Genomic DNA, 22,138 nt, shown 5'->3' with positions numbered 1-22,138 from the left:
TTAAAAAAAGTTTTTATTTTTTCCATTTTTTTTGTGGATAGTTTGATCTGCCCTATATAGTAGATGCCACACGGGCACTTGGTGGCTTAAATCACACTGGTACTGCCACAGGTGGCAAGGTCCCTTAGCATAATCTTTTCACCTGTTCTGGGATGGTATAGAATGTTGCCTTTTGATACTGTTGGTTGTAACAATGTAAACCTGGGAATGTGCCTGATTGGTTGCACCTTCCTTTCCTGCACTTAACGGATGCCTTGGTGTCTAATAGGAGATTTTGTAAGTTATAACTGTGTTTTAAAGCTGAAGACAGGTTGGTGTGTAAACAAAGACTTAAGACTAGTGTCAGCAGTGATGACGTTCTGATGTTTAGACACCATTTCCTATAGTGTTGCTCTGTGTCGCATTTATGGAGATAAAGGTCAGATCCAGATTGTTTTTAGGCTTCTGTTTAGTGAGGGTAAGTTGTCTAGGTGAAGTAGACACACTTTTTTTCTTTCAATGGTAGGATGCCATACATGCTATATCCACGGTGCTAGAATCAATTTGTCATTTTGTCAAGCACCTTCCTGCACTGTTCATCGCTGACAATTCTTCTCACACTGAGAAGTTGACGGTACAGGAGGTTTTTAATCCGATCCAGTGGATGAAAGCTCAACCCATGTAGTAGGTTGTTTCTGTCGGTCGATTTTCTATATATATTAATGTGTAACACTCTATTGTGGGGTGTGATCAGCACATCTAGGAAGTGTATGTCTTGAGAACCGATCAAAGTGAACTGTATTCTAGCATCAATGAGATTCATGTAACCCAGGAAGTCAACTAGGGATGGTCCTGGGCAGTTCCAGACCCCAGAAATGTTGTTTATACCAGACCCAGTAGCTTGGATACTTGTGCCAAACTGGGTGCTGTGGTCGGTTTCAAATTTAAATATAAATGTTTGTATTGGAGGGAGCCATGGTGGCTCCCATAGATGTCCCATTAGTCTGAAAGGTAGGAGTCGTCAATTTTGAAACCAGTATTCTGCGCACTCGATTCTGGTAACGCCAGAATACATTCTTTGTTAGCCCCTATGTGTCCCTCTTAGCAACATCTTCTCAACTGCCTCCAGTGCCAACTCATGAGGCATGCTGGTGTAGCGAGACTTGACATCAATAGTAAACCGTGTAGCCAGGCTAAAAATGGATGTCCAATAACGTAGAAAGGAAATGGGGGGTGTCTTTGATATAGGTACTGGTGGACCAATGGTTGGTGAAAATAGTCACTTATTTGCTGATGTGCCCGCTTTCTCGACTCCCCGCTACCTCCTGAGCAATCCCCTCATATACCCATCCTTGGTTGGCACTTGAGTGCTTAGTGCTCAACTCTTTCAAGACTGAAATTCTCCGCCTCCGAGCTCCCAATGCCCCACCTCTTCTAACCTCCCTTTTTAATCTTTCCCTTGACCACCTTCACCAATACCAAAAGGTTTGCAACATAATACGATGGTCATCTTTGATACCTAAAGTACTGAATTGTTGACCCCTCTAGTGCTACTTACCTTGGATAAGCTTACTTAATATGTGCAAGGTTCAGCCTCGGCTCACCACCAGCTCTACTGAATTCAAGATTTCCACTCTTCGCTGTAGCTGACTTGATTAATGCTCTCTTCCTGGGCCTTACTCTTGCCCCCTCAACATAATTTCCAACTTTACAATTCCCCATCTACAACCTCCCATATTCCTCTCCTAGATCTGCCCACCATCTGCAGGTGGGATGGCTCTCCACAGAAACGCTCTTCCTTGTGTTCAATCCATCATGGGTTGCACCCCTCTGCCTGCATCCATGTACTCCCCGCCTCAAACCCTAACTTTTTTACCATTCTTTTTCCCCCACTTTGGAACTCCTTACTCCATCGGCCTTCAATGGTGCTCTTAGAAAAACACCTGCTATCCTGGGAGAGTGCACTAGGTACTTACAATGGAATCCTACCTCCCCCTAAATCACTAGCCTTGCACTACATGGTACACCAGTAGTATAATTTGTAAATGTGTATAGCATTTAGTCAGTCGGTACAGTCACTGGTCCGTGTGCCAGCTTTCATCTTCCCCCTCCATCTGGATAATTTACTGCTCACTAACCTCTGCCTCCTTATCTGGCACCCTACTATGGGATTGCTCTGCCCACTATTTTGCCTCTGTCCAGCTTTTCGGGTTATCGAAGCACTCTCCTTTCTATTTAATAAAATCAAATGCCGAAAGACTATCTCCATGTTAATGTGTGAGAGATTACAAAGAATGATGTAGGTCGTATAGATTTTAAAGATTTTCTAGAAATCCTGAATTGCATAAGATGTCGGGTGGTTTGCAACTCTGTAAATGTGCTCCAAAGTGGTCTCCACATGTCAATCAAACAGGCTTTTGGGACTCTACAGTGAGACTTTGTCCAGGGTGTTGCTCTTGGGATTCTCTTGTTCAGCATCTTGTGACTTTGGACTTCCAGTTCCATTTTGCAATGTTCCACATGGTATTCACTTGGTCGATGTTTCTTGGGTCCTTAGAAGTTCAGTGTCACACTCAGGTCCCCTCTTTGACTCTAGTCCTATTTCACATCAGTTTCCAAAATATATGGTACTCCTTAGCTCTTAATTTCATTGCTCCTGTTCTTGACCAGGGTTTTGCCCTCGTGCTTTCTAGCTCTTCAGTCAGTTCTTCTGTGCCATTTGGAATTTTGATCCCCCCTCCAGTTTATCTGCTTGTTTCAGTCGCTCCTCTTCACAACTTTGTACACTCAGTCGAGACTTGTGTGCAGCTCTGCTGGGTTCTTTCAGTGTTTTCCATCTGCCTTGCTTGTTTCGCTCTACTTATGGCTGCTGCGATTGCCTCCTCTCCACGGCTGCTCCACTAAATTTATAGATCTATTACTGCAAGGGGTTCAGTGCTTCTCCTTTGTCTTTTTTTTATCACCTGCTTGCTTTGCCTCAACGGCTTATTTCCCCCAATCCAGTGGATAACGTTCTCAGTATGTCTCCATGCAGGTCCTGAGTCTCTGAACTCCTCTCACACACTATAGTCCCATTTTCTAGTGGTTAGTCTTCACACAGATTCATCTTCTGAAATTCACCTGTGATGCAGTCAGCTCTGCAACATTTCTACAGCCACCAGATGGCGCAGCACTGCTCCTGTAATGGCTCAATCGTTGCTGCTAGGGCCCAACAGGCGCCAGAATTGCTGTCACCCATTACATATATCCAAGGTCGCTTGTGCCATTTCCTCAGTTATATTTCTGCATCACTACTCCATGCAGTTTTTTTGTTTTTTTTGCAGATTTGTTTGTGGCACTGTCTTCAAAGTCTGACTTTAAGGTCTGTCTGGGTGTTGCAGTTCGATGTCGGTTCGGGTTCTGCACTAGTCTGTCTTTTATTTTTCTTTTGGTCGCGGAAGTGATCACGACAGAGGATTGTGGCTCTTGTCAAACGACACCTAAGGCAGGAAGGGAGCATACTGGGAGACTTGTCCTAACCTCTGTTAACTCAACTCTTCCTTGTGACCATGAAAAAGACTGATTACTCAGCCCAAGACTCCAACATCGTAGCACTCATCACGATCACTGGTGATGGGGGAGGGGGTAGGGTGTAGGGGGGGGAGAGGCCCTCCCACTTGCATGCACACTTTCGTCACCTCGAAAGCTGTGCTGGAGGCACAACGTGGACTCTAATGACTCTGTAACGCAACTGAAACACGCCAACGGTAAGACCTTCCTTGCCTCTACTTCATCCTCTTCTATGGAGGGGGAAGCATCAAAAAGGCCTCTTAGAAGGAAACAAAATCTTCATTCCGGAATGCTTCCCTTAAGGACAGTCTTGAAAAAGCACCCAGTGCCACCATATGCCTGAGAGCTTGAGGACTCTGCGAGGCCGAAAACGTCTGGCATTGGCACCCTCTGCTAGTGCCTATTTGGAGACTTGATGCAAGCACTGGCCTCTTTGGCATCCGCATCTTTGGCTCTGGGATTATCGGTATTGATGCAAGCGCCAACAAGATGTACATTTGCAGCTCTGAGTTTGTCGGATCCGTTGGAGCCTCATTCCCAGATGAATCGGTTGTTGTAGGGACTACATGCAATTAAGAGTTTTACAGACATATGTGAGGCGCAGGATTAACAGATCCTTGTGGATCTGGGGCCTTTCACGGATGTTGTGGTCCGGATGGCAGGAAGAGCCTTTGCATGTGCAATCGAAGGCTGCCTTGTTGCAATGAGAGTGATCTACAGGAGGCTAGTGTTTTGGACAAATCACCAGTGTCTGAGATGAGGAGGGGCGAGGGATCTAGCCTTGGTAGTTCGTCTCAGCTTTGGATCCCTCTACTTCCCTTTATTGGGGCACTTAAAGTGATCTCAAATGTGTATACATCTGAATCTGAGAACCTGGGGGGGTGGGGGGGGTCTTTCAGTTGGTGGTCTGGAAAGGCAAAGAGAAGACCTTCAACTAAACTTGCTGGAACTCTGATGCCCTTTCTTTGGCATTGTGATTCTTCTTACCATCCGACGTTCACGGTCTGTCTTGTGAGCAACAGCACCCCCATGCACAACAAAAATATGGGCAGAGTGGAGTTTGCACAATCTTTGCACGGAGGCCATGCTCCTTTGATTTTTGGATGCTTCAGAGTTGGGTGAAGGTAAGTGTCTCACCTCGCTGCCCATCTGAACATTCAGGCCAATGCATTTGGTCACCTCACAGGAGATCACGCTAGCAGGAGCTGAATGGGGAGATGGCGCAGATTTTCTCCATGTAGGGTATTTCCCAGATTGACCTGTTTGCCACCTTCTCAAGCAAGACGTTCAAGGTCATCTGCTAAAGAGTTCCTGGGGCTTGCTCCTTTAGCGATGCACTAGTGAACCCCTAGAGGTTTGACCTAAAGATTTCCTCTATTACCACTGATTCCTTTGCTGAGGAAATTAAAGTGGAGCGTAACCAGGATTATTGATTGTACTAGTGGGCCCCCTAAGGACCTGGTACCCAGCCATGTTAGACATGCTGATGTTCCTGCCTTGGAGTGCTGATCTATTGACCCATTTTGTACAGGGGGGTAGTCCTGTCCTCATACACTTATACTACAGTGAATTATCGTAGTAACAATTTTAACACATCTCCATCTTAAGGTTAATACATCTACATAATTATGCATCATTGGAGGAAAAGTACAAATCCAAATACTGGAAAAAAATTGCAGTGTCCTTTAATTATTAGGCCGCATGTTTAAGCATTGATTAATCAATGTGAATAGTGAGAATGTAAATAAAAGAAAAATAGAGAATCAACCTTGTCACCAACTCTAAGTCGTATAAAAAAAAGGGGACACGTGTATTAAAAATATTTGGTGCATATTTCAATAAAATTGCATATCCAGTGGTGACAGGTAATCACTGAATTTGACCTGTTTTAGTCGATACAGTGCAAAATTGGTGACTTTTTAGAAATGTACCAACAGTTCCACAAAAAAGTACATTTGCAAAGTTAGTATAGTTTCCTACACACTTCTATACTTGTGCTGTGTTGTACTGCCCGTGTAAAGTGTTGCAAAATATTACATCATATTTGCCCACATGGTGATGTGTTATCGGTCACAACCAACGTTTGCACAGTGCTTGTAGCTTAAAGAAACCTAAAAAAAGGCCTTTTAGCAGACCCTATTTTTAGGTTTCTTTAAGCTACAAGCACTGTGCTGTGCAAATGTTGGTTGTGGCTGTGATAATACATCACTATGTGGGCAAATATGATGTAATATTTTGCAACACTTTACACGGGCAATACAACACAGCACAAGTATAGAAGTGTGGAGGAAACGCACTATACTAACTTTGCAAATGTACTTGTTTGTAGAACTGTTGGTACATTTCTAAAAATTCACCTCAAAATTTTGCACTGTATGGACTAAAACAGGTCAAATTCAGTGATTACCTGTCAACATTGCATATCCAGTGCTGAAATATGGACTAAATATTTGTAATACATGTGTCCCCTTTTTTATACGACTTAGAGTTGGTGACAAGGTTGATTCTCTATTTTTCTTTAATCAATGTGAATAGTGAGAATTTAAATAATCAATGCTTAAACATACGGCCTAATAATTAAAGGACACTGCAATTGTTTTTCCAGTATTTGGATTTGTACTTTTCCTCCAATGATGCATACTTATGTAGATGTATTAACCTTAAAATGGAGATGTGGTAAAATTGTTACTAGGATAATTCACTGTAGTATAAATGTATGAGGACAGGACTACCCCCCTGTACAAAATATCAACCGAGCCTTCACGTCCTGCCCGACTACAGGCTATCCCATATGTTACAAAGATCTATTGACCCATTTATGTCACAACCTCTGCCAAGACTTAACCTGAATGCCTAACTATTGAGTTTGTAGTACTGTAAGGTATGGTAAGGGTTGTGCTCTTTTTGAGGCGGTTCTCGTTGTGATGCACAACAGTGCATCTATGCTGCTTGTTGGCACAAGTTGTTGCTATGGTAGAGAGCTTGACCTGTTATGCTCCAGTGGCACAGTTCTGGAGTCCCTGTTGTTGGGCAAGTCTGACCTTAACATTGGCACTGTAAAAGCCTACTTTGTCGCCCACCATTTTTAAGAGGATCCTGAGGACTTTAATTTTTTCTAGACTTTTCCCACACTGGCAGAGCTTGTGCCTAAACCGTACCCTCGTGTCCCTATTGAGAATTGTCCACACCATCTACCTTGGTTCATGTTAATTTATCACAAAAAGGGGACATTGGATTATTTTAAATCAAAGAACATGCTCCAATTCCTTACAGAGTACTTAACTTTATTAATTATTTATTCTGTCCATAGGCAACATGTACGAAACGACCAAGAGGCATACTCCTACAGCCCCAGTTGTTACTCGTCAACAATCAACACTGACCTATGAACCATTCATAACATACAAACATTAAATGCTGGGTTTACATTGAAATGGAGATTCTCACACGCACTCAAGGCGGTAGTATTCTACAACTAGTACGACTAGTAGGTAATTATTCTAAGAAGAATCCCTAACTTGTTCCAGGATGTTTTCTATAAATGCTGATCGGTTTCTGCAAATAAGGTTTGGTTGCATTCTTTAGGATGACAGAACCCCATTCTTTATGGTCTGGTATTTCCTTCCGGTCACTTGGCCAAAGGCAGAAGTATGCTGTTGTAAAACAATTTTAATTTCATCACTGCTGTTTGATTTTTGAACAGTTGAAAACCAAAATGCAGCTTTTGGCTAGATTTTGAATTTGATATTTGAAGTACTTTCACTGAATAAACGTGAGCGGTGATCCTATAGGAGTGTGAATGAGAGCCTCTATTCAAAGTTCGACACATTGAGTCTTTTAACTTATAATTTATATTTTGAGTCGTTGCCGTCTCACTGGTCTTTTCTGTAAATGTCAAATTGGGCTAGTCTTGGGGATGCCCGTGAGGTGAAACCACAGATGGTTGGTAATTGTGCCCAAGCAATCGCTCTCTAGCCGGCCTTGGTTGTCCAAGCAGAACCCATGACCCTTTTGAGATTTAGCTGTGTGACTCACTGTCTGGTCAACTATGGTGTTGCTGGATAAGAGGCCATCTGCTTTCCTTTGGACCAGGGTGTTCTACCACCACAGCTCTATGCTCCCCGGTTCCTTTTAATACAGCAGCAAGCTTTCTGGAGGGCTCAACACCTGCGAACGCCGAGGATTACAACCTGCCAATTAACACTGTTAAGCGACATTTGCAAAGGCCCGTTTCCTGCAGCGCGCCCCCCAGAGCTTCTGTTGAAAGCCTAATTGCTTTCAGCGTACTCCCCGTCACTTGACGGGGCTGACAGGACAAGTTGGGCATGTCTGCACAAAACACCAATGCCAAAGTTGAGGCTGTTCAGCTTGATCCCCAAATCCCCAGGCACCCCCTAGTAGAGCAAGCACAGCCATGTTTTATAACATTTCTTAAGCCTGCATGTTTATCTGCCTGCGTCTGTGCTTTTCACTTTGCAATTCTGGAAAAAGAGGGATTCTAATTACAAATTAAAGCAGGCCGACCCTTCTGCTAGCTTCCCAGCGATGCAGGGACCCTGGTGTCTGCAGCACCTGCTGTTCCCCAATACTACCGCCATTAGCTCGATGGGAGAGTTGAGAATTCGAGAAGGGAAACTGTGAAGGCAGCCAGGAAAGTTCTTGAAGTGCTGTGTTGGGAGGAAAAGAGCCAGACGGCATGCCGAATGATTCCTTCCGCAGTCTGACTTGCAACAGTACACAACTTGGTGTTTTGAAACATTGCAGCTTTAAATAGAACTGTAGCATTTAAATGGAACTGCAGAAATTACTGTCCACCACCACAAACGGGATCTCCTCAAATTAACTGGCGCTGAACCTGCACATAACACCTACCCAGCCTGTGATTCCTCTGAAAGAGCCACACCATCAAACCCAGGGCCACACCATCAAACCCAGGGCCTTATTCCCATCGGCAGGTGCTAAAATGTTTATTCGCAGTCGGTCTATGCAATGCATAGCGGGGCTTTCTTTGGCCCCCACCCCCAGTATAGCATAACCACATTCGTTTTCTAAATGGACCACACAGACCATATTTTGGAACAAACCGATCACATTTATTGGAGTCCGAAAAAAATGGGGTGGTCCCAGCTTCCTCCAGCGTAAATGGCCACCAACACCTTTGGTGGCCCTGTCCAATTCCTGGGCCTCCAGTATTTTTTAGTCTGTATTGTCCTCGGATGGCCCTTGTCACTTCCAGTTATTTCATAGCGGACGACTGCGGTTGCCTTTACTGCCAGGCCTGTACGTTTCCCATGCCCTTGCATGGATCGAATAACCTTGGGTCCACTGCATTCAGGTGTTGAGGCATCCCAACTGTCCACAAGGGTGTGTCGGTGCACGTCTAACCCCAACCTGCCTTGTGTGGCCAGCGGGTAATACTCGTGTCAGGAACCACAGCGTGACTTCTCCCTAGATAGGACTGCCCAGTAACGCTGCCTGTGACAGAAAAAAGAAAATTAGCAACAAAACCGATATTACCTAGAGATTATTAAAAGTTGTTGCCACATAATCATTGAAACTCCAGCTCCCTCCTTGCATGCCTAAAATAAACATACTCGCCTCTGAAGAGACTTCCTTGATGAACACTATCCCTCCCCACCGCTGATCGAACTCGCAAAGCACGAAAAGCTGCAAATCCCAAGGGGAGTGGATAAGCAGGGGTAAGGTTAAGGTTTCAAAGAGGCAGTCTTGCGTCCCCCTGGGCCCTTAAGCGTCCCCCTGGGCCCCCGAGCCGGTTCTGGCTGGCCCAGGGGCCTGCTCCTTCTGCCTTCCTTGGGAGAGGCGATAAAATCAATACGGGGTGGGGGGCGGGCTGCTATGCTGGCTGTCCCTCTAGCAACCTGTGCGTGGGCTGGCCATCCACTTAGCAGGGCTACCCCCTACCTTGGCCCCCATACCCAGAAGAACATCACCATATTCATTTACCAACTAGACCAGACAATATTTTGGAACAAACAGATCACATTTATTGGAGTTAACAAAAATGGTGGTCCCAGCCTCTTTCAGTGTAAATGGCCTACAACACCTTTTTGGGTGGCCTTTTCCCGAGCTTCTGCAAGTATTTTTAGTCCTTACTGGCCTCAGGTGACCCATGTCACTTCCGGTTTGTGCGGTCAGTGGTTAATACTCGTGGCATGAACCGCAGCGTTACTCCTCACCGGCTCGGACCACCCAGTAGCTCTCCCATGCTTTGGGGGTGCCCCCCCACCCCCAACCACTCCAAAACTACTCCTTAATACTTAACATGGAACCTTACTTGTAGCCCACCTTCCTCGGCTGCAGATCTGTCTAGGGGGAAAAATGTCATGCCCTTCCGCTGATGGGTGGATCCCATCATCCGCAAAATGTTCGGCGTACCTCCTGCAAAGCATTCTGTGCCCGACAAACCTCATGCCCTCTGTTACCGTACATTTTTCCAAGCCCTTATTTACTTTTTTCCTCGGCAGCATTGGAGATGGCCCCCCCCCCCCCCCCCCACAGCTGTCGAGCACTATCTCAGTCCAGAAAACCTCTGTGCCTGGCAGCAACTGACCCAAAATCCTCATTGCCACCCGTATCTGTGCTATTATCTCTAAACCCCCGCCAGCCCCCCTGGTGCAAAACTGAAGTGCTAGGTACCGGCTGCCTGCGGACTGTGGGCAGCAATGAATACCTTTGCATTCCTGGTGTGCCCAGCCAGATCAACTCTGCTGTTCAGCCCCATGCTGCCACCTGTCCTCCACTGCTGTGCCCTCTTCTCTGCACGTGACACCTCATAAGCCACACAGCATCACCTGCTGGTACCATGAAATGTGCCAAATCAAAAGAAAAATGAACACCATCATAAACCCCTCTAGCGATAAAGCGCAGGTTGTCATTGATCCCTACAACCCTTCCACCAGTCAATATTGATCCCTCTGTCTGGCCCTACTGATGAGCGGTTGGGACCCCGCCTCTTCTCACATACAGCCTATTGCGGTCAGATTCCCATCTTTTTTTTATTGCTTGCCCAGGCATACCTTGTTGGAAAGCTGTTGTAGCAGCACCGATCCTGAAACTGGGAGGACCATCCCTTCCCATGGAAGCCAACCTCGCCCACTGTTGCTGCTAAAACCTTGGGAAATTGGAAACCTGTTGGGGGGGGGGGGGGGGGCCATTGCCATGCATTAATCGGTATGACCCACCTGACGGTCTGCTGTCCAAGTACTGCAAAAGCAACCTGGCGAGGAAACTGTCCTTGTTTGGGGAGCCAAACGGGAAAACCATTTCCCTATGATATATTTATAGCGCGCCTATACACGTGTTTGAAGGCGAAACAAAGGGAGGACAAAGACAACGATCTTACTAGGCCTAGTGACCTTGATATCGCGCAAGTGCAGGGGGTGGGGGAGTGCCAGGGGAAGGGGAGGAAGGGCAAGGGCAAGTCACAGGATCAAAAACAGGTGGTGCAGGTGGCAGTGCAAGGGTTAAGTACAGACAAGTGTCTGAATAAGTGCAGGTAAAGGGTCTGTAGGGTTGCAGATACAGACCCAAGTGGAAGGGTTCCCAGGAAGCAATGTAGTTGTGCAACTGGGTGGCAGGGACCTGGGCCCAAAGTTCAGAGGGTGGCCAGGTGACCAGTGCAGTATCAGACAGGAGATCAACAGAGAAGAGTAACGGAGAAGGTTGAAGCAAAGGGGAAAGTCTTGAGATGCTTCCGAAACCAGAGATAGTTCTGCTCAAGTTTCAGAGAGGCAGATACGCTGTTCCAGAGGGAGATGCCAGCCAAAGAGAGAGATCTGCAGAAGCGTCTGACCCTCAGAGGTGGAGGAGCAAAGAGCTAGAGTAGGAGCTATGCCTTCCTGATCGATCTACGATCTCAACCTAACGTTTACGCCTACCTACGTGAGCACTGCATCCCTTAGGATCGGTGCGTTCCCCAACTGGTCGTCGTCGGTTGCGAACAGTCCACTGATGTGAAAATCCCCCAAAAATGCCAGAGAAAAAGCATTCCTGAACAGTGCCACCTCGTATGCATTGAAACAAGCGACGGGCAGGCCCTTCAGCAGTTTCACCAAGACCCCAAAATCAACTGGCCTGCATGCATACTTCCGGGGCCCTTCCATCTGGCCCCATCATTTCAGTGCAGCTCACACCTCAAGACCTTTGGTGGGGATCCCCTTTACCCAACTGTTTGCTGTAGATGGCGATCGACGCTAGTTACCCTGCTGCCCAGCCCCTCATCTTCCATACCAAAAAATGCACACACCTGTTCTTCCATCATCCAATTGGAGCAACCTAGCGTGCATTAAAGTCGGATACCATAGCCCTGGTGGTACCTGTACCTAACTCCTGGTGTAAGCGAACGTTCCCAGACTGTCCGGTCCACGACACCAGCCACTCGTTCCTGAACTGCGCCCCCTTCTCCTGGGCTGCGAGATGGGCCTTCTGGAACTTGTCCCACTGAAAACGAGAGCGTGTTGGCTGCAATGTTAACAGTACCCTGTACATGACATGCTCTGAACTCAATATTCTGGTACAGGCACATTTCTACTAGCCACCTAAGGAGACTTGGTACTGCCAGGCAAGACACTGACTACAGATTATTGGCCTGCACAACAGCTCTGTTATTGGACCAAAAAAGTACCCTCCTGTTACTCATCTCACCTGGCCATAACCTAAGGGCCACGACAATCTGGAACAACTCTAGAGCCATGATATTCTTGGTCTTCCCTTTTTTTGCGCCATTGTGTAGGCCAATGATGACCCCAAAACCTTCCCTTCCTGATGCATCGGAGTACGGAGCTCCCTGCTGGTTACCCAGTGGGTCCTGCACAGCCGTAACTGTTAAATCCTAGTGGGAATGCCCGTCGCATGCGCAGGTCCTCCTTCAAGGCTGAACTGAGCTGAAGGTGGTGGTGCTTTAACGTGACACCTGCTGTTGCCCTTGCCAACCTTCGCACAATACCCTGCCCGCTGGGTTGACCCTGCAGGTGAAGTTAAATGTACCTAGCAATTGCTGCGCCTTCTCCAGGGTGGTCCTGTCCTTAGTCGGTTATTCTCAATCCTTGTGACCAGCCCCTTTACCTTATCGGTGGGTAACCTGCAGACACCCTATGCTGTCTATTTCAATGCCCAGGAATGTTATCACCTCGGAGGGGCCCTGTGTATCCCACTAGCGCCAGAGAAAACACATCAGGTTCTGGGAGGACGACAGTGTGCATGCACGGTCACTGAAGCCGCTTTTGCCCACAAAGAGAAAATCGACATGGTGGCACACAATATCCCCTCTCTGCTCCTGCTTTCATGCAGCCCATTCCAAAAAAGTACTAAAAACTTCGAGAAATGTGCAAGACACCGAGCAGCCCATGGGCATGCACCTATCCACGTAAAACATTCCTTCCCACTGAAAACCTAGCAAGTGAAAACTGCCCAGGTGCACTGGCAGGAGCCGAAACGCTGATTGTGTGAACTTCGCCCAGCAAAGCCCCGTGAGCAGCGCTCGGGCTCTAGCCAGTTGTTTACCCACTCCCCTTTGGGATAGAATCGGTGCTGAATTTGTAAAAAAAAATAAGTGCCTGGGCCCATAAAATTTTGGCCCCATAAAGCCTGCCTTGGGGCTGCCGGGCGCCGCGGGCCAGTTCAGTGCTAGACCTAGATCGGCCCACCACCAGCCCATCACAACGCTGCTGCTCCATGTCACATGTTTGGCGCTGAGCAACAGCTGACACAGGCTAGTAGAGGGATGTATGGGGAAGGGCACACATGGGTTGAGGAAACTGAAAAGGGTTTTACCGTTTTGAACAGTGTGTGAAGGGATTTTGCCAGAGAAAAGGTCACGCCCACCCTCGCTGCAGCCCTGCTGGTAAGTTGCATCAGATCGTTCATATGCAGAACATGTCCTGCTCAAAGGAGAGAAAGCAGTACCTTCCGGAATCCTTCGACTCAGATGGGTAAACAAAGTAACCCCAGGCCACATAGAGGAATCGCGTTAACCAAACAGGGTGTGAGGGAATGCTATTGGTGGCCCCTGATTGACCACGAAATGGAGCATGTTCTGGTAAGTTGTCCTGTGTGCAAATAGTGACAAGTGTCTGAAAACAACATTAAGCTCCACTGTCCACTGCAGGAGAGAAGAGGCTCAATCAGAAAGGTGGAGGGAGACAGACAGCAGAAGAGACACAGAATCAAAACTGAACGGGGAGAGAAAATGAAAGCACATGGGGAGAATGAGCAAGATGGAGAAAAGACGTTCAGGGAAGGGGAGAGGCTGAGGAGAGCGAATGGTGAGAAATGAGAGCAATAGATTGAATGTGTTGATAGGGCTAAGACTGAAGAAAAGAGACAACGCCCGTAGAAAAGAGGGAGAGAGCGTCAGGAGCCTGCATATGAAACAGAATGCTCAGGAGTGATGCAATGATAGTTAAGACCATCTTGGGGGTGGGGGGGTAGGCGGAATGAGAAGGTGTCAAGGAATGGGAGAGAAGAGAACATCTAGGAAGTAGCGAAGTAAGAGAGCCTTATGAGGAATAGGAAAGCACAAGTGAGGGGAATTGAGGGCGTTGGAGTAGTTATGTGCCACAAGTTACATGATGTTTGTTATATGTATTAATCTTCACATTGCTCATTCATACAACACGATAGGTTTATTAAATCAAATCTTCAAGGGCCCTTTTTCATTCACGAATTGGACGCTGGAAAAAAAAGCACTGCGCAGGGAACCATCAGTGCTAAATATGTCCAGGGTGTGGATAGGAACCCCCAGGGGACCGTGGGAATGTTCTCACGAGGACTGACGGCATGGCCTGGGAGTTGTCTCGTTCGCGTGACACCAGATATATTAACTAATTCCTGTTTCCACACCTGTCGGAGGTCTGCAGTGCCAAGCCCGAGTCCTGCTGGCTAGTTCTGGTCAGAGCTGCCGTGGTTCTTGAAGGGCATACGAGACTGTCGAAGGGATTCCCCAATGAGTGGCACCGTCCCGGGGATCACTACACACTCTGCAGGGGCGTGAACTCTTTTACCCTGTCGTCCACTCGGAACAATGTCCAGGCATTCTTTTGCTCACATTTAGCATTTACGTTTTTCACTCATAGTTTAGGAATACATTACAGAAGATGACTAACACTAACGGCAATAGTAGTAATCGTAATCTAATTTACAAATTAATGCATTCAATAAAATCAGCTCGAAATTTCATATTGCAAAATTAGTAATCCAAAATAAATCATTTCATATTTATTATATTCCCAACTTCAAGCATCCAGATAGGCTATAAACCCGCTCCAACGAACATGGGAAAAGGAATCCTGACCACTTGTCCAAAACCACTTGTAACTTCCCTTTCTGCCTCACACCGTCATGCACTTACTTTTTGATTGAAGCTGCAACTGCCTTAGGAGACTGGAGACGGTGCTGGCGCTGGCTGTGGTGGTGTCTCTGCAAGTCTGGGCGGTTGGGGTGGCCAGTGCGGCACACAAATAGTCGACCCCAAAGGCTGAGGGGAGGGCCCGACCGGCAGCAACGCAAGCCACTGGGCCACGGGCCTAGCTCAGTCAGGCAGCATGGGGTTCAGTAGTCATGACGAGACGACAGTCCACCTCCACCACGTCCTAACAACTCTGAAGTGAAGGTGGCGCTGTGACAACCACCACATGTGACCATTTGATTGGCTGGCAAACAGCCAATGAAAAGTGTACATTGTGTTTTACTATACAGAATGTATCAAATACTGCATAGTAACACAATGTTTTCATTGGCTGTTCTGTTTACTTTCACTGCGCTGCTCTGGACAGGCAGACGGCAGGGCCTGGGCCGGGGCCTGCAAGCAGAGCACTGAGTACGAGATAAATTATCCAACAGAAATGAGTCCACAAACAAATGTTTTGTTGACTCATTTCTGTTGGATAATGCTTAAAGTTAAAACGCACTGCACGTCGGCAAACACTGGCACAAATTAAGCAGTGGGTAAGATAGATGGTGTATCAGCCTGAACTTCCCCGTTGGGACACAGTGGAATTGGGTGGTGACGCGGATGGGGGGGGTAAAGGGCCCCCCCACACTGCCCAATTCCTTCCTGATCTTTTCCTTCACCGCCTCTGGCTGTTTCTTGGCTGACAATAAGTTCTTGGCGATCCTCACCGTCGGCGGTCCCTCATAGGGTATGTGGAACCCATCCCTAAATCCTTCATACAATAAATTGCTTTCTTTATCTCTTGGTTAGTCGTTCATAAATTCCTGTGGCATGGGTCTGTTGACCGGGGAGGGCCCTTTTTCCCACTTTACCCTATCACGCACCTCTGCAGTGACAATTTGCTGCTGGGTGCCCCCCCCACCTATTTAACACATTCATGGGTAAATCTGCACCTCACGCCCCAGTGGCAAGAATCACCACTGAAAAGCTGGCATGAGTTCTCCCAAGCTCCTTATCCACCCGCAGCCTTTCCCCCAGAACCTTGTGGACCACTCGTGTGCCCGTTCCTTTTCCCTTCAGAAAGGAAGCCAATTGCCTCTTTGGTTGTGCTCAAATCTCCCATACCAAGCTCTCCGTGGAACCTTTCCTACTTCGACATTTGCTTGGCTAGCCATGCCAGGGTAGACCTGCCCGATAACTGCAATAGTCACAAGGATGCCGCTATCTTCGCCCCAGCTCCATTTGGTTTCCCGCTCGCCTTCTCAGCATGTACTGCGTGCATGTTTTCCCGTACCATTGCATTTACTTGCTGCGGGGTGGGGGGGGGGGGGGCTGAATGTGTGGGACCACCATCTGGTCATTTCACCTTGACCCTGCCTAAGCACACCCCTCCCCCCCAACCCTGTCGGAACCTGTTGCTGCAATGGCCTCTGTGGAGCATGAGGGCCCCAATGCTGCAAGGGTGGTTGTGGCCCCCGTGAGCGCGGCAGGGCTGGGGGGTTCCTCCCATACTCTCCTGGCACTTTCATTGTTGCCCTCCCTACCTGACAAGTGCAACACCTCTCATTCATTTCTACATTTCCTCTAAAGCCTTTGTTATTGTGCCATTGCCCAATTTGTTACCTGCTGGCAGCTCACCCTGTTGCCTTTCACTGCTGCTTTGTGCGGGGTCCTCTAAAACATGCCACTCCACCTGTCCCCACCCCTTTCGCTGCAGTGGCCTTACCACTGGGTTGATGTACGGCATTCTCTCTTAGTTGACTCTTTCGTCAACCCCATAGTCGTCGGGGTGTCGATCATGTGAGCACCTCAGGCCCCTCGTCCAGAACCTTTCTCACCCAGCCTTTTCCTTTCCTGCATAAACTCTTCTGAAAGAGTGCCCAGAGCTCGGCCTCTGTCGAAATTGTGCCGGCTCCCTCCACTGACAAACATGTCTGGTGACCGTTGTCCTGACATATCAAAGCCAACATATGATGACATGAGTGAAACTAGCTCTCATCCTATGCATGCAGCCAATATTTCTTTCAAGGCACAGCGTAAGTTAAAACCATTCCTGTAATGCCTCTCAATGCACTGTGCTTTGACATGCCTGTCCCCCGTGGCAAACCTCTGCAGTAATCCCCCGTTAGTGGGTCTCCAACCCCTGCATTTAAGTTTTAGTAACCCCCAATATGACAACCTTCACAGCACAAGCCATGCCCTTTACATTCCCCTGCCCTTGAAGTGATGCTGGGACTTCCTTCTCGGGGGAGTGTATAATACCTTACCAAGACACTCCTGCTGTGATACGGTTACATGCACAGCCGAGACCAACCTGCAATGGTCTTTTGTCTTTTCCCCTGTGACAGCACATAAACAAGTCATGTTACTGCAAGAACATTAAGCCATCCCAAGAATTGCCTCCCTGCTGTCCTTTACCAATAGGGTAGAACCTTGTACCTAGAACATCTTGCCACCAGCCCCCCTCTTAGAAATCCTTCTATGTGCCCAACTGGGCAGTGCGCCGAGCTTTATAATATCACTGCATCGTTTTATAGGTAGCTCTTAAAAATATGCCTCCACTTAGGCTAATAATCTAGTCCCTCATACCACGTATATTAATCGTGGGTGTTGCCCACCTTGTACGCATGTGAGCCAGGGTATTGACCGCCCTGTATAATCAATGATGACAGAAGGCAATATTGTCTCCCCCCTACAGCAGTGTGCATGAAAGTAATCCGCCCCAAAAATCCCCCACAATGTAAATGTTCCCAATATTATTTCTTCACATTTTGCTGCTTTGTGGCGATGAGCCTTGAAATATTTATTTATAATTTATTGTCAATGAAGCACTCTGTGCGGCGCACACTACTTAGCATGAAAGTAGATTTAACCAAGTTTCTTAACCCTCTTTAATTCAGCCGGTGCTAATGCACCCTATTCATAGAATTCCCTCCTCGCAGGAGCGAGGAGGTTAAAAAAAAGTCACTCTGTGGCCATGCCCCCTCTTGACCAGGGGCGCGTGGGGAACGGGGGGTGCCAATCCGCCCAGGGCGGTGGTGCCCCTACGGCCGGCCCTGGTTGTAGACATAATGCGGAAACAGCCCACGGCAACAAATACATTCATATATATGCCGCCCTACCAAAGAACCACAGGCGAGCCAGCAAAAGTGTCCTTATAATGCCTGATGGTCTTGACTGGCGCCCACCATTCCCACCTGCAATTGCAATGGCGGACCTAAACATCAGTCTTTGAGCAAACTCCCCACATTGAAACGCTGTCAGCCCAACCTTCATGACCGCAAAATGTAAATGGCAAACTGTCATCGGGGACTGTCGCCATTACCCCTCACTTGGGCAAAACATCCTCCCTTGAGCCCGCGAGTGTGGCCCGGCCCACTCATCCTACTTGCATCAACTCTTTATTACCTCCAACTGCAGCACATGGCTCCTATACCAGCTAATCAAGAAGCGACCGGCCCACTGTTGTATTTCCCGCCATTTGATGCCAGACTGGAGTGGGCGGCCCTCCAATTCTGATGCTGCTGCTAGTTTCCTGGCTGCTGCTTGGCTGTTAGTTCGGGGCTGCAAAGAGGCAGAGTCTCAGACCTTTAAGCATCCCCCTGAGCCCCAAGCCGGTTCTGGACGGCCCGGGGGCATATAGCCTAAGGTACTTTTGGGATTTAAATGTTTGGACCAGTAGATTAAGCCGATAGAGAACGTTTTAGAGAAATTCTCCATTGAGATGGATTCAGAAAGAAATGATCTGATTTCTTCTTTGAAGTCAGACTAGTGAATGCGCTCGGGACTGGAGCTGGAGGGGCACACAGGAGCACTATCTGCTGATGTTATTTTCTTACATGCCCATAAAGTCATGCCGCAGTACGAAAGTGCTAGACTGGCTGCCCCAAGTGCCAGTTTAGCATTCTAGGCCTTTCTTACGGTGGCGTCACATTTCATCTGGGCATGCATGATCAACCAAGTATGGTATGTGTTATTACTTGTGTAGTCTGACATTTTGGGGCAACCAGTCTAGCCCTTGAAGGGGGGTGTGGCAGCAGGTGCAGGTTCTCAGTGATTTTACAGGGAGCAAAGATAGTTGGCCAGCGTTTCATGTTCTTTTATGCTGCTCCAATCCCCACTGTAGTGGTCATCTAGCACCAAGCCTTGTCTTTGTAAGGTTGAATTGTGACACTGCCCATTGTGGCAGCCAGACTGTTCTGTGGGGTGAAAAGGAAACTTGATTAAGGAGAGTGCTGCAAAGGGGAACAGTGAGAATACTTGGCCAGACAAAAACATACCGATTTAACACCCCACATGTGGGGAAATGAGAATATAAGGGTGAGTGTGATCGTTGGTGTGCGTATAGAGTTTTCAGTGTTTTGACCAGAAGACGATGCACGCGAAAGAAGCGATGATGGCTTCCCTTTCACTTTAAGAAAATAGTTTCACTATGCATACATTCTCTGTATGTCTGAAGAAGAAGCCTAATGAGAGCGAAGGTGGTGGCAGAACCAGGGCGAAAAGACTATTCATGCTTCCCTAGGTTGCTGCAGGGTTGGCATCAGGTCTTTTGTCGTTCTTTGTGTGTGGGGCCTGTGGTGGGGAGACTGGTCAAGATTGTTGGACACTAGGAAAATGGCACTTCTAGTGATTTGGGAGAAAACTATGATGCAGTCAGCAGTAGGGCCATTGGTTGCCACCATTGGTTGCCACCTGTTGGAAAATGTGCTTTGCATGGTGGCTGTTGGAAAATGTGTGCTTCCCTGCGGTTCAGTGGTGTCTGAGGTGGATTTTACAACTCCGGAATCTATGGGAGCAACAATTGCATCAATCGAAAAATCATTACCAAAGTTAAGTAACTTGTTCATTTGTGCTATTGTGGGGGCCTTACTTTCATGTGGTGCCAGATATGGTTAGGGCCATGGGTTAAACCTAGGATAATGGTCTGAGTAAACTCCAGGATCATAGTTTTTATAATGCCAAGATGACTGCACAGCCACTTTTTGTCTTGAGGGAAAATTGACTGATTTTAAATTGTTCGTGTGTAGTGGTTGAAATCCTGTCTAAGATGGTAATAAATAATTACATTTAGTATAAATTATTGTATTCTCATTTTGACTGCAATCTTTTCGATGTCTATTTGGTAGATTTCTTTAGCTCACTCATATATATATTTTCTGAGGCTTGTGGATCTGCTTAGGTCACATGCTATGCATAGGCAGACATCTAGTGGTCCAGGGACAACCTGCTAAAAGGAAAACCTTTTTGCAATCTACAAATTCAAGCGATAATATCTACAGACGCCTCACTCTCCCGCTGGGGAGCCCATTGCTTTCACCACATGGCTCACGGCCCATGTGCGCACACACATGCGCGTGCACACCACAGCCCAAACCACATCAACCTCCTAGAACTTCTGGCAGTTCTCAAGGCTCTACAGGCTTTTCAGCAGCATCTAGTAGGTCAGAGTGCAGGTACTCACAGACCGCACCACTGCCATGTACATGTTGCCCCCAATGTTTCTTTTGAGCCCCGGCTGTGGCCACTAAACACACAGTGGTTACTATACACTATTCACACCATTCAGATCATCTTTTTCATTTTTTGACAAATTGCTCCCATAATTTCCAGTTTGTGTGGGCCTTGACATTCCCTTGTTTTAGAAAATGTCATCCAAATCCATCCAGTTATTTGCGTTGCTTAGCCTCTCTGCTGCAAAGCACCAATACCGATATAAAGGTTTTAAAGTGCAGGACGCCCGGTTCTGTAAAATATTTTTAAAACTACTGGATGGATTTACCCCAAAGCAGTCAACGCTTTTCGGTGTGGCTGTAAAAACGGCCCCTTGTCTCGATGGAAAAAATGGGCTGAAAACAGTGGTGTTTTGTTTGAAGCAATTGAACCCGGGGAGGGCGACACTACTGGTAGGGTAATGCCCCCGGGATGTTAGTTAGAAGCCTGAGTGAACTGAGGGCTTTAACGTAGCCCCAGGGGTGTTACCCGACTGGTAATGCCCCGCCTCTGAGGGTTGTAATGCTAATAGTACCCTAGTACAGCATGCCAGGGTACTAATAGCAATTCTTCTCGAGTTGCGAGACCGCGTTGCAACCATTTCTCAACTTGAGAAAAAAAAATGGTAAATGGCCACCGGGGAGAAGGGACTATCTCTAGTCCCTTCTCCCTTTACATGGAGGCCATTAAAACAATAATACAAATGTAAGTAAAGAAAATGGCCGCCATGGATCGGGACGATGGGGCTACATGTAGTCCCTTCTCCCTTTCCATGACGGCCAGACAGAGAGAGGAGAGGAACAGCGAGGGACGCGGCACACTTCACTTGCACAACTAAACTGGCCGGGTAGCAATCCAGCGAGGGCCAATCAGATTGATTAGAACAAACTGATTGTCCCTCGTTGGGTACTAATTCTTAATAACTTCCCTTTTTATAACGTAGTATACTACAAATTTGTTTGCAACATTTTATGAGTTATACGAGTCAAGTTATTAGCAATTCATTTTTTGGGTTTTGTATACTACTTGACTATCAACTATAGTGCAGCAACTATTTTATTTATGTATATTGAGCAACAGGAGACTACCAAATGGAGGTCGAAGAAATCGCAGTCCAAGTAATATGTTTTTGGCGAGGCACAATGCCTTGCTGATGTGGCTCTGAACTGGAGTTCTACTTCCAGCGATGATTACTAGGTGGTGGTGTGGTGTGAGACTTCGCTCAAATGGAATAGTGTGTGTGTGTGGCGGAACTCCATTTAAATATATATATATATTTTTTTCTGCAACCTACAGGAGTCGATCCAATAGCAGTTGTTATAACTATTGTCACAAACGCGTAAAATAACCACATTTGCCTACACACCTGTGAATTGAGGGAAGTAGAATGGGACCCAACGCACCCTGCAACCAGAAGATTGCATTCCAGTTAGTTTAACCTGTGTGTTGGCACCTTCCAGCAGAACCGCTTATCGGACATTGTTCATTCTCACTGCAGTGGCTCACATTTTTGGCTGACATTAACGTGCATAATTGTGTTGGGTGGCGTAGCTGGTGTATAGGCAAATGTACACCTCCCCTATCACAGTAAGCACTCTTGGCTGCAAGTGATGCAAAAAAAAGTCTCTAGAACGAGTTGGTAGTGGGACTGCCGATTTGCGAATCAGGCCATAGGTGCGCACGTTGCTTGCCGCTCAGTGGGCTTTT

The 22,138-nt window shown here is 47.2% G+C and overlaps 1 protein-coding gene across 1 annotated transcript in view; it reads left to right on the top strand.

Moving 5' to 3' along the window:
* The window catches only part of RPA1 (replication protein A1), a 295,679-nt gene that overhangs the window by 272,183 nt on the left and 1,358 nt on the right, over positions 1-22,138 (top strand). The gene's annotated exons all lie outside the window — the stretch shown is intronic.

Source organism: Ambystoma mexicanum, chromosome 9, assembly GCF_040938575.1.
Source record: "Ambystoma mexicanum isolate Mex_15411 chromosome 9, UKY_AmexF1_1, whole genome shotgun sequence".
NCBI lineage: Eukaryota > Metazoa > Chordata > Amphibia > Caudata > Ambystomatidae > Ambystoma > Ambystoma mexicanum.
The sequence above is the reverse complement of the archived record's forward strand: the minus strand, read 5'-3'. Positions and strand labels throughout refer to the sequence as shown.